A 13,889-nucleotide genomic window follows, 5' to 3' on the forward strand; every position below is an offset into this window, starting at 1 on the left:
GATCACAGAAGTAATTGTCATTTTTGTCACATCAAAATATCAACATGATTTGACTGTTGGCCTTTGATAACTCTGTTGATCAGGACTATTGGCTTATGATGTTGACCTTGGTCACCTGGCTGATGTTATGTTTTTCAGGTTTCTCTGATATAAAATTATATTTATCTTCCCTCCCCCATTTCCATGCTTTCCTCTTTGGAGCCCACCCTTAAAGAGTGGGGATTTATGTTCCCCTTCCTTTAGGATAGAATATCTACATAAATTATTTTAAATGCTTCTTCTCAAGAGATATTTTCTCTTCTCACTTATTAATTTTTTCAACCATTTATTTATATCAGTATGGCTTCAGAAATATTTAATACTTTATAGTTTTAGATTGTCTTTTCTGGAATATCATATAACTGGAGTCATACAATATGTAGCTTTTTTGGATTAGGTTCTTTTAGATAGCAATATGCATTTTACATTTCCCATGTCTTTTTATGGCTTGTTAACTCATTTTGTTTATTGCTGAAGAGTACTGCATTGTATGTATGTAACATAGTTTATTTAAATATTGAAAGACATCTTGAATGCTAACAGTGTTTGGCAATCATGAATAACACTGCTATAAACATTCATGTGCAGGTTTTTTTGTGTGGACATAAGCTTTCAACTCAGTTAGGTAAATACCTAGGTGTGTGATTGCTGGATCATATGGTAAGACTATGTTTAGCTTTGTAAGTGTTATATGAATGAGCCAAAGATGGTCTCTGTATATTGGTGCCTAGGTTGATTATTTCTTCACTGTATTATGAGTTGCATCATCTCACAAGTGTACCAGTTCTAAACTCAACTTAAACAAGCACATTTTTAGCCATTTAGAGCTTGCCTGCTTTGCGTACTCTGAGTGTCTTAACAAAGTACTGTAGACTGCCATAACAAAATACCATAGACTGGGTAGCTTAAGTAACAGAAATTTATTTTCTCACAGTTCTGGAGGCTGAGAAGTCCAAGGTTAAGATGTGAGCCATTCAGTTTCAGTTGAGGTCTCTATTCCTTACTTGCAGATGGCTGCCCTCTCTCTTTGTTCTCAAACGGTTGAGAGATTTCCCCTTCAGGTACTCTCTCTGGTATCTCTTCTTATGAGGGTAATAATCCCATCATGAAGGCCCCATCCTAGTGCCTCATATAAACTTAATGGCCTTCCAGAGGCCATATGTCCAAATACATCACATTGAGGGTTAGGGCTACAACTGAATTTGAGGGGAAGATAAAATTTGGTTCATAGTACTGTGAAAACTGATCCAACAGTCTTTGGCCATTGATGAGATAGAGCCTTGTGGATATAAGACCACAAGCCACTAATGCCCATCAAAGTTCTCTGACTCAGATGGCCTACCATGCTGTAGAGAGTTATCACCTAGACACACAAATCCCCTCTCCAATCCCCCTCTCCCCCAGTAGTTTCCTTGCCCTTCTCATTTCTGTATGATAGGCCTTCCCATGCTGAGCTTGTTGTGTGTACTGCCTCTCATGACCACATCTTTTTCTTTGGGCAGTCACAAAATCCCTAGAATCTGCTACAATAAGTAATAGCCAAATAGCCAACACAATATTACTTATTGTAATAGCCAAATGGCTATTACAGTAAGTAATAGACAAATAAGCTGAGCCATTTTGCATTCTCACCAGTAATGAATTACACACTCATTTCCCACATTCTCACCAGTAATGAATGACATTCTTGTCAGCATTTTTGGTATTTTTAGTGTTTTGCATTTTAGCTATTGTCATAGGTGGGTAGTGGTGTCTTGTTTTAATTAGCAATTTCCTAGGGAAAAATGAGGTTGAGCAACTTTTCATATTCCTATTTGCCATCTGTATATCTTCTTTGGTGAGATGTCCAGATTTTTGCTAGTTTATAATTTGGATTGTTGTTTTCTAATTGGTTAGTTTTAGGAGTTTTAAAAAATTATTTTAGATACAAGTTGTTTGTCAGATATGTGTTTTGCAAATATTTTCTCTCAGCCTGTGGGTTATCCTTTCATTATCCTTAAAGTGTCTTTTGCAAAGCAGATACTTTTAATTTTAACAAAGACCAAGTTATCATTTTTTTTTAATTTCATGGATTGTGATTTTTTGTGTGTATTTTTTTTGTATATTTGTATGAAAAACTTCATTGCCAAGCCCAAGATCACCTAGTTTTTTCCCTATGTTATCTTCTAACAGTTTTTATAGTTTTGCATTTTGTGAAAAGAGAAAGGTCTGTGTCTAGACTCTCTCTCTCTCTCTCTCTCTCTCTCTCTCCCCCCCTGGCATATAGATGTCTGATTCTTCCAGCACTATTTATTAAAAAGACTGTCATTTTTCCATTGAATTGCCTTTATTTCTTAGTCAAAGACTCACTGGCTGCATTTGTGTGTCTATTTGTGGACTCTTTATTCTGTTCCATTGATCTCCATGTGTCTGTACTTTAACAAATACTACTCTGTCTTGATCACCGTAACTTTATAGTAAGTACCTCTTATAGTTGAGTAATGTAAACCTTCTAATTTTTACTTTCTTAATGTTGTGGTGAATATTTTAGGTCTTTGAATTTTCATATAAACTTTAAATAGGCTTGTAGAACTCTATAAAATAGCTTCATTTGATTGAGATAGCATTGATCAAATTAGAATAATTGCCATCTTAATATTTAGTCTTTCAATTCATGAACATTAAATATATCTTCTTTAATTTTTCTTTGAGTTCCTTCATCAGAGTTTTGCATTTTTCTAAATATAGAGTCTGTATATATTTTGTTAGAATTATACTTAGGTATTTAATTTTGGGGGGTGGGGCTAATGTAAATGGTCCTGTGTTTTTAATTTCAAATTTTAATGATTCACTGCTGTTGTAAAGAAAACAACTGACTTATATATGTTAACCTGGTATCCTATGACCTTACTATAATTGCATATTAGCTCTGGAAGTTGTTCGTTTGTCAATTATTACAATCTTATACATAGACTGTTGTGCCATCTGTAAACAAAGATAATTTTATTTCTTCTTTTCCAAACTGTACACATTTTTTTCCCTTGCATTACTGCACTAGGTAAGTGTTCCAATATGACGTTGAGTAGGAGTGGTAAAAGAAGATATTGTTACCTTGTTTACAGTCTTAAGGGGAAAGCATCCAGCTTCTCACCATTAACTATTATGTTAGTTGTAGGATGTTTTTATAGATGTTCCTTATCAAGTTGAGGAAGTTCTCTCTGTATTCCTAGGTTGTTGAGAGTTTTTTCTTTTTTCCTCATGATTGAGTGTTGGAATTTGTCACATGTTTCTTCTGCATCAATTGATATGTGTATATAATTTTTCACCATTACCCTGCCTATTGATTGGTGGATTATATTAACTTTTTTTTAATGGTCAACTAGCTTTGCACATTTAGAAAAACCACCTACCCCTTAGTCTTGGTGTATAATGTGTTGGATTTGATTTCCTAATATTTTGTTGAGAATTTTTGCATCTGTGTTCATAAGAGATATTAGTCTGGGGTTTTCCTTTCTTGTAAATTCTTTATATGTTTTGTTATTAAGGTAGTGCTGGCCTCATAGAATTAGTTAGGAAATGTTCCCTCTGCTTCTACTTTCTGAAAGAGTTGTAGAAAATTGGGATCATTTTTTCCTAACAAGCTTGGTAGAAATCACAAGTGAAAAGCCTGGTGTGTTCCTTTTTTTGGAAGGTTCTTAAGTGTTAATTCAATTTCTTTAATAGTTATAGGCCTCTTCTCTTGTAGGGAGTTTTAATAGTGTGTGTCTCTTAAAAAATGGTCCATTTCATCTAAATTATCATACATGTGGGCATAAAGTTGCTCAAAATTTTCCCTTATCCTTTTAATGCCCTGGCATCAGTAGTGGTGGTGACTTCTTATTTCTGATGTTAGTGATTTGTGTCTTCTCTCTTTTTTCCTTTGTTACCCAGGATATAGGTTTATCAATTCTAATAAACCTTTCAATGAAACAATTTTTGCTTTCATTTTTATATATAGAGAGAGAGAGAGGGAGAGGGAGAGGGAGAGGGCTTGTTTTCAGTGTCAAGTATTTCTAAATCATTTTTTTTTTTCCTTTTCTTCTGCTTGGTTTAGGCTTAAATTGCTCTTCTTTCTCTAGTTTCCTAAGGTGGAAGGTTAGGTTGACTTCAGCTCTTTCTTTTCTAATATATGCATTCAATATTATAAAATTCTCTCCAATCATTGCTTTGGCTGCATCCCACAAATTTTGATATGTTTCATTTTCATTTAGATTTAGTTTAAAATATTTTAAATATTTCTCTTGATACTTCTTCTTTGACTCATGTGTTATTAAATGTGTGTTGTTTAATCTCCAGATAGTTTTGGATTTTCCAGCTATCTCTCTGTTACTGATTTCTTTTTAATTCCATTGTAGTTTAAGAACACACTTTGAATACGTTTTCTTATTTTAAATTTGTTAAGGTGTGATTTATGACCCATAATGTGGTTTATCCTGGAAAATGACCCGTACGAACTTGAGAAGAATATGTATTCTACTGTTATTGGATGAAGCATTTTATAAATGTCAATTAGGTATAGTTGATTAATGGCATTGCTCAAATCACATCCTTTCTGGATACTGGATAGCCTTTACTGAAAGAGGGATAGGTCCTGAAATCTTCAACTGTAATAGTAGGTTCATTTAGTTTTCCCATTAGTTATGTCAGTTTTGTCTCATGTAATTTGATGCTCTATTGCTGAGTGCCTACAGGTTAAGGGTTGTTATATCTTCTTGGAGAATGGACCACTATATCATTATGGAATAACTCTCCTTATCTCTGATAATTTTCCTTGCTTTAAAGTCTGCTTTGTCTTAAATTAATATAGTTATTCTCACTCTGTTTTGATTAGTATTAGCATGTTTTTTCATACCTTCACTTTTAACCTAACTTGGTTTTTATATTTAAAGTAGATATCTTACAGACAACTTATAGTTGGGTCTTTTTTTTTTTTTTAATCCACTCTGATAGTCTCTGTCTTTTAATTATTTAATTTAGGCCATTTACATTTAAAGTGATTATTTACATCATTTGATTAATAACTACCATGTTTCTAACTGTTTTCTGTTTATTGTATATGTTTTCTGTTTATTTTTTTATCTTCCCTCTTTTATGTCTGCCCTTTCTGGTTATAGTTGAGCATTATATGACTCAGTTTTCTCTCCCCCCCTTAGCATATCAATTATATTTCTTTTAAATTGCTTTTAGTGGCTGTCCTAGACTTTGCAGCATACCTAATGACCCTTTACAACTAATCTAAGTCCACTTTCAAATAACACTTCCTGGGAAGTGCAGGTACATTATAACTTTCTGTCTCTAATGCTCTCTATCGCTTTATGTTCATCTGAGTCTAAGTGTGTGTAGCTGTGATAATCAAAATTGTTTCTCAGCTTTTTTTTTCCTCATCTTAGGTGAGTAGGAAAGCTAGAAGGGCTGAAGTTGGCTAATATCCCTTTTCCCAGTTAAAGAAGGCTCTGGTAAATTAGTTTCCCTTTTAGAACAGGGATATAAAACAGAGGGATACATTTTTTATATTCCTTTAATTATTATTTAATTACAGTTAACCCTTGAACAATGGCAAGGGTTGGGGTGCCAACCCCACCCTGTTGAAAATCTACATACAACTTTACAGTCAGCCCTCTCTATCCATGAATCAACTATCCATAAATCAACAATTTATGTTTATATTTTATATTAGTTTCCATTTTATAACGGATAGATTAGTAATAGTTTACATCCTGTTCTCACCTGTTCAAAACAGAAAACATGAGGGAACTTTTCTAGGATCATCACATTGAGTACCTAATGAGATTCCTATTGGTAAACCCACAAAAGTGTAGGGGCCCCTTAAAACTGAGTCCTCCAGGGTTTCTCACTCTGCCTCCAGCAATTTGTCAAAATGACCATGTAAATGTTCATACCAAATATGACTCCAGAGCTTCTCCTCCAGGTGAGCTGATCTGGGCTATGATTCTCAGTATTCTCCTATATTCCAGATTTCTAGGTGGCAGTTTGGCCTTGTGATCCCAGTTACTTGATGGATATAAAAAAAACTCATTGATTCCCAGTGCATTCACATTTTTTTCTTGTAAAATGCAAAATTATTGTACATATTTAGAAATTTTAAGATATTAGTGAAATTTCACATTTTGTAGTAGGCTGCTTCATATTGCAATCAGATGTCATGGATTATTTCATTATTTTTCCCATGTCTCACATTGCATACAACTCTTCAACAAATTCCACTTCTCTCTCTTCCTTTTCCACTTTTTCTTGGTACCTCTTTCTTTCTTCCACTTAGTCTTTCTCTCTCTCCCCTTTCCTTTCTCAATAAACTTCTACTCCCCTTTCCAATAACCTGCCTTTTCTTCTCTCTCCTCCTATTCTGAATTCCTTCTCTCTTCCAATGTCAAGAGAACATTTTCCTTGTATTTATTTTTTCTGTTCCTCTTAATTATTTCCTTATTGTGTTTGCAGTGGAAAAAAGAAAGAAAAAAGAGAACAAAATTAAGTCAGATTAGCTTTAATGAGTAGTATAATCTTCCTCTAAAGCTTCTGAAATTCTATAAAAGTGACCGTTAGAATTTCTACAGAAATCTCGGTTGATCATTCACCATCTTTTAATTAAATGTTTCTAGTCAATCCAAGAATTCAATAAAATAACTAATTTTTATTCTATTTTTTCTGTTTTGTTTAATTGGTAGTATTGCAACAGTATTACTTTTCTACTATCTTCCATTGCAAGTACACATTATTTCAACTACATTATGGACTAAACAGAGTTCTGTGGGCTTGTCTGAGACTTAACTACAATTTATAGCATTGTTTCCATGAGAAAATTACTCCCTAGGTCTAAACAACTAACTACACAAAACTTGTTATATAAAAGCTATTTATAAATGTGATAGAGCAGGTTTCTCCTTCCCACTTTGATCTCCCCTTCCCCATTAATCAAAGATAAGACTGGATGGTAATTTGTCCCAGAAGACCAGGTACAAATTCTGTTTCTAATAATATCAAAAACACTCTCTTACTGAATGCCTACTCTGGATCATGTAGAACCCTGTGTTAAGCACAATAAACATTTAATTTTCAAAATAATCATATTAAGTAGGTATTACTATCACATTTTATGTGTAGAGAAATTGATGCTCTGGTTGATTAAGGAAATTTCTCAAAATCACAACGTTTCTAAGTGGCATAACTGAAATTGCAACCTGGAATCATTTGAATGCAGGCAACACTAGGCTCCAGCTTCAAGATGATGCAAATTTAAATGCAAAGGCAACACTGCCATTTCTCATTTCTCCATTATTTTGCATATATTTAGTTCCTAACATATAATATAATATGATCTCACCAGCACCAGAACTGCTCCAAGCATTCTTATCGTCTGTTTAAGCACCAATATAAAGGCATTATCTAGCTGTATGTCACTTTTAGAATAGACTTCATGGTAAAATATGTAGGACATTAATGCAGAGAGGAACATTCTAGAATTCTGAAGTGCTAAATATTGTAAAGCCTGATGATAAATATAAATATTTAAAAAACAAAAATAACACAGGAATTTATATTCCTAGGTAGCAGATAAAACAGTCCTAATATGTCTTTTTACATTTAACCATACTTTTTTCAAATATTCTTGAGGCATCATAGTGAGATGCAAGTTTCCATTAACTTAGTTAGATTTGTTATCTACCAAAAAAAAAACCCAGAAAAATAGAAGATTCTATAATCTTTAATTATGATGACAATCCAAAGAAAATATGTTTTAGCATATTTAATTACAGTGTACTCTTCTGTGCTTTCCCAAATTACACCATAATGTGCTGTATGAACAGTGTTTTTCAGAAGTTCAAATAGAGAAGAGATTTGAGTCATTACATCACACATGGTATCCAGGCATTCCTAACTCAAAAGACCCATAAAACCAAGTGCAGAATAATGTTAAAGTTTTAAATAAATGGATTGTAGATACAATATTTTCAAGTCCAAACTTTTAAAACTTTTAGTATCTTTTCTGTTTCTACTAATACTTAGATATAATGTGACCTTGGCACATTTTCATAATGCTATAGTACTAAACTTATACTAGCAAGAGTGTTAATAACAAAAGTCAGTGACACATAATTAAATTGATATTCGTGGTTGTTCTTTGGTTGTGTGGCTGATTAGCTAAACTAGTAACAAAGATGTGATATTAATACCATGTTACACACCGTTCTCTTTCAATATCCATTTTTTTCACTGATACGACTAAATTCAAAATACAAGAATAGAAAAAATACAGCTTAATTGGTTGTTTTAGGAAAACAATAAGGTTACTCACATTTTATTATTATTATTAGTTTAATTTTGGGTATTTGTACATAATTTATAATTTAAAATTTGTAATAATTGTAAAAGAACTATAAGTACAAGGAGTTATACTTTGACATGTTACTTATAGAAATGTCATCTTAATAAAATATTTTTAATTCCATTGGATGTTCACGATTATTTTCTTGTAAGAGAGACTAAAGCAGTACTCAAGTTTCAGAAATTCTGGTGTTGTAAAAGGAGATAATAAGTGAACAAGTGCAGTACCTCCTACACAGTGGAACTAAACAATTTCCAGTTTTATTATTAATTGACCTAGGTAAGCAGACAAGGCCTTATGAACATAGAGATTTTTATTATGTAGTATTTGGAAGAAAAGACCCTTTAATTGATACTAGAAATAATAGCCCACATTAGAAGGAAAATCTGCAAGTTTCTTTAAATATCAATAAAGATTCAAATGTAAACAAAAATATACCTCAAAATATATTTCTGTCAAGAAAATACACCAATTTTGGGCTTCCCTGGTGGCGCAGTGGTTAAGAATCCACCTGCCAATGCAGGGGACATGGGTTTGAGCCCTGGTCCGGGAAGATCCCACATGCTGCGGAGCAACTAAGTCCATGTGCCACATCTACTGAGCCTGTGCTCTAGAGCCCGAGAACCACAACTACTGAGCCCATATGCCACAACTACTGAAGCCCACGTGCCTAGGGCCCATGCTCCGCAACAAGCCACTACAATGAGAAGCCCGCGCACCGCAACGAACAGTATCCCTGCTCGCCGCAACTAGGGAAAGCCCACACACAGCAGCAAAGACCCAACACAGCCAAAAATTAATAAAATAAATTTATAAAAAGAAAAGAAAATACACCAGTTTTTTTAGTACTACCTTTACTCTTATCTACGGTAAAAGCCAATTTTATAATAGAATGAAAATCAAAGTCGTAAATTAGTAAAATTATTGACATAAAAATATTCACTAATTTTGCTGTTCTAGGGGTAAGACATACTACTTTCATAAAATGTTAGTACCAAATCCCTATTTCACACTTCAGTTAAAAAGATACATCAGAATTTAGAGCATGTCCTTATAACATAAACAGAAAAGAAGTTAACAAAAGTATTATATCTTATACTATTCATTATCTGCTCAGCTGCTGTAGTTGTTACAGTCAAAAGACTGTCAGAGAAAGTCTGAATTTCACAGATGTTATTTTAAAAAGACTGTAAACATGAATTTTTAATATTTCCATATAGTTATCTATTAAAAAAACCCCTAAAATCCAACTATAGATGATAATGAGAATGATAAAATTGGGAAATGTAATATAAAATACTTTGCAAATTCCAAATAGGAATTGATTGACTTATTGATTGACTCCTCCTACACAGAGTTCTGGGATTTAAAGATAAAAGCAGCTTATTTTTCTTGCTTACAAAGGAAGAAGATATTTCTTCCACATCATTTTTCTCTTTAGGAAATGTTTTTTGCATACTATGTACCCCAGTCAAAGGAGTCAAGCTGTCAAAGTCTTTGCTTATGATCATTATTATATTTTAGTATGTTTTGGTTGTCAGAATTCTTTGGGTGATTACCAAAACAATTTGTATCTATTATTTTTGTCTGCATTTTTATTTTCTTTTCAGCAGTTTCCAATTTATATTTTTAGACCACCTATCTACTTATTTTTACAATATATTCTATATAAAAGATAGTATTAAGAGGGTTATTAGTAAACTAGACTTTATTTTAAACTTAAAGCTGGCTACTTTTTGCCTTCACTTTAGCAGACACTACAGTAGATTATCTCATGATGAGTCCTCCTTCAGGTTTGATGATTTGATCCCTAAATGAGCCTGGAGAGGAAGGAATCAAAGTAGCTGATCAAAGCAGCAGCTACATTTACTCGCTTTACTGAGGCATGCCCCCCAGCAAAGAAGAGAAGTTACTGGTGTCCTACTCTAAATATCTTTGTCAGCTAGAACTATGGATGATTAAACTAATGATATTTGCAAAGTTCTAACCTACAGAGGGTTCTTAGCAAGAGAACCTTGGCTAAAGGTTACCTATAAATGATAGCCAGATCTACAGATTTACTAGGCAGGGTAAGTTTTACAACAGTCTGAGGTATAAAGTGGAGATATTTCAAAATTTAAAGCCTTCCTGCTGTGTGAGATGACCCACAGACTCTCTCTGGGACCTCGTCCATCATTTTGGGCAAGGAGTACATGGCTACTGTGGAAAGACAGGGAGTTGCTCTCAGTGTCCAGATCTCCTTCGGCTTCTTCTGTGCCTCTTGGTTGTCTTTAATCTTGAAATTATTATAACACGATATCTAGTGATATTAAGCTCTTTAATTTGTATGAGTTTTGACAACCCATTCTGAATGTTAGCTTAGAATTTACCTAATATAATATAGATTCTCTTACTCAGGCATCCATCCCATAAGATAATTAAGGAGAAAAGTTTTCTTTTCCTGATAATACCAGAACTTATTTTAAAAAAAAAAAAAACATAAGATTTGAAAAAAAAAATTGTGTTGTTTTATCATTTTTGAACTGTTTGACTTGATATCAAGTTTTATATCAATTTTTACTTTATTGAGACATAATTGACGAGTAAAATTGTATAAAGTGTGAAATGTGATGATTAGATATACATATTGATATATATTGTGAAATGATTACCACTATAAAGTCAGTTATCAAATCCATCACCTCATATAGTTTCCTTTCTGTTTTGCAGGGTGAGAACACTTAACATCTTCTATTCTTTAGCAAATTTCAGTTATACAATACAGTATTATTAGCAATAGTCACCGTGCTGTGCTTTAGCTCCTCAGAACTTATGCATCTTGCAACTGAAAATTTGTACCTTTGAAAAACCTCTCCCTGTTAGGCCTACTCCCAGCCTCTGATAACCACCATTTTACCCTCTGTTTCTGTAAATTCAACTTTTTAAAGCTTCCACATATAAGTGGTATTATACAGTATTTGTATTTCTCTGTCAAGCATAATGCCTTCCAGTTTCATGCATGTTGTCATAAATGGCAGATTTCCCTTTTCTTATGGCTGAATAATATTTCATTGTATATGTATCAATATTTTCTTTAATCATTCATCCACAGGTGGACACTCAGGTTGTTTCCATATCTTAGCTATTGTTAAGAAGCTGCAAAGAATATGGGAAGCAGATCTCTTTACAAGATACTGATTTTTCTTTCTTCAGATATATAACCAGAATTGGAATTGCGGGATAATATGACAGTTCTACTTTTTATTTTTAGGAGAGCCTCCATACTATTTTTATTAATGGCTGTACCAACTTACATACTCACCAGTAGTGTACAAGTTTCCCATTTCTGCACATCCTTACTAAAATTTATCTCTTGTCTTTTTAGTAATAGCCATTCTAACTGGTGAGGTGATACCACATTGTGGTTTACTTGCATTTCCCTTATGATTGGTAATGTTTAGCACCTTTTTGTTTACCTGTTGGCCACGTGTGAGTAAATTTTTGAAAAATGTCTATTCAGGTCCTTTGCCTATTTTTTTAATTGGGTTATTTGGGTTTTAATTTTTTTTGTTATCAAGTTGTATGAGTTCTTTAAATATTTTAGATGTTAACCCCTTATCAGCTATTTGGTTAGCAGATATTTTTTCCCATTCCATAGAATTCCTTTTCATTTTGTATGTTGTTTTCTTTACTATGCAGAAGTTTTTTAGCTTGATGTAATCTCAATTGTTTAATTTTACTTTTGTTGCCTTTGCTTTTGGTGTCATATCCAAAAAGATCATTAAGAAGACCAACGTTAAAGAGTTTTTCCCCTATGTTTTCTTCTTTGAGTTTTATGGTTTTAGGTCTTAAATTTATCTTTATTTCAAGTTAATTTTTGTAAGTGGTGTAAGATAGGGATCCAGTTTCTCTCTTTTGTGTGTGGCTATTCAGTTTTCCTACCACCTTTTATTGACGACACTGTCTTTTCCCCATTGCCTGTTGTAGGCACCCTTGTGAAAGATTAGTTGACAGTATATGTGTGGGTTTATTTCTGAGCTCCCTATTCTGTTCCATTGGTATATGTATATGGTGTTATGATAGTACCATGCTGTTTTGCTTACTATAGCTTTGTAATGTAATTTAAAATCAAGACGTAAAATGCCTCCAGCTTTGTTCTTCTTTCTCAAGATTTCCTTGGATATTTGGGGTTTTTTGTGATACCAAAACATTTTTCGTATAGTTTTTTCTATTTGAAAAATGCCTTTGTAGTTTTGATAGGGATTGCATTGAATCTGTAGATCACTTTAGATAGTATGGACATTTTAACAATATTAATTCTTCCAATCCAAGAATATTTCCATTGTGTCTAATTTATTTCATCAATGTCTTATAGTTTTCAGTGTGCAGATGTTTCACTTCTTCAGTTAAATTTATCCTTAAATTTTGATGCTATTGTAAATGGGATTGGTTTCTTCATTCTTCTTTAATGTATTCCATTTTTAGTGAATAGAAATGGAACTGATTTATGTAAATTGATTTTTTTATCCTGAAACTTTACTGAATTCATTTATTTATTAATTCTAACAGTTTTTTTGTGGAGTCTTTGGGGGTTTCTGTACATAAGATGATGTCACCTGCAAACAGAGATGACTTTAGATCTTTCTTTCTGATTCGGATAGTATGTATGTATGTATTTATTTATTTATTTTATCTATTGTTCTGGCTAGGACTTCCAATACTATGTTGACTAGAAGTGGCAAGAGTGGGCATCCTTGTCTTTTTCCTGACCTTAGAGTAAAAGCATTTAGCTTTTCACCATTGAGTATGAAATAAGCTGTCAGTTTGTCAGATATGGACTGTATTATCTTGAGGTACATTCCCTCTATACCACTTTGTTAAGAATTTTTATCATGAAAAGATACTGAATTTTGTCAAAGGCTTTTTCTACATCTATTCGTATGATTATATGATTTTTATCTATATTTTTTAATGTGGTGCATCATATTTATTGATTTGCATACATTGAATCATTTTGCATCCCAAGATAAATCTCACCTGTCCATGCTATATGATTCCTTTAATGTGCTGTTGAATTTGGCTTGTTAGTATTTTGTTAAGGGTTTTTGCATCTATGTTAATCAGGGATTGTAACTTATAATTTGCTTTTCTTATAGTATTCTTGTCTGGCTTTGATATCCAGGTAATCCTCACCTCATAAAAGGAGTTTGGAAGTGTCCCTTCTCCTTCAGTTCTTTGGAAGAGTTTGAGAAGAATTGGCATTAATTCTTTAAATGTTTGGTAGAAATCACCAGTGAAGCCATCTTGTCCTGGATTTTTTTAGGTGGATATTTTTGGTTACTGACTTAGTCTCTTTACCAGTTACAGGTCTATTCAGATTTTCTATTTCTTTATGATTTAGTCTAGGTACGTTGTATGTTTCTAGGAATTTAACTGTCTCTCCAAGATTATTTAATTTGTTGTCATATAATTTTTCATAGTAGTCTCTTATGATCCTTTGAATTTCTGCAAT

This window comes from Grampus griseus, assembly GCF_964374135.1.
Source record: "Grampus griseus genome assembly, chromosome: 11".
Taxonomy (NCBI): Eukaryota; Metazoa; Chordata; class Mammalia; order Artiodactyla; family Delphinidae; genus Grampus; species Grampus griseus.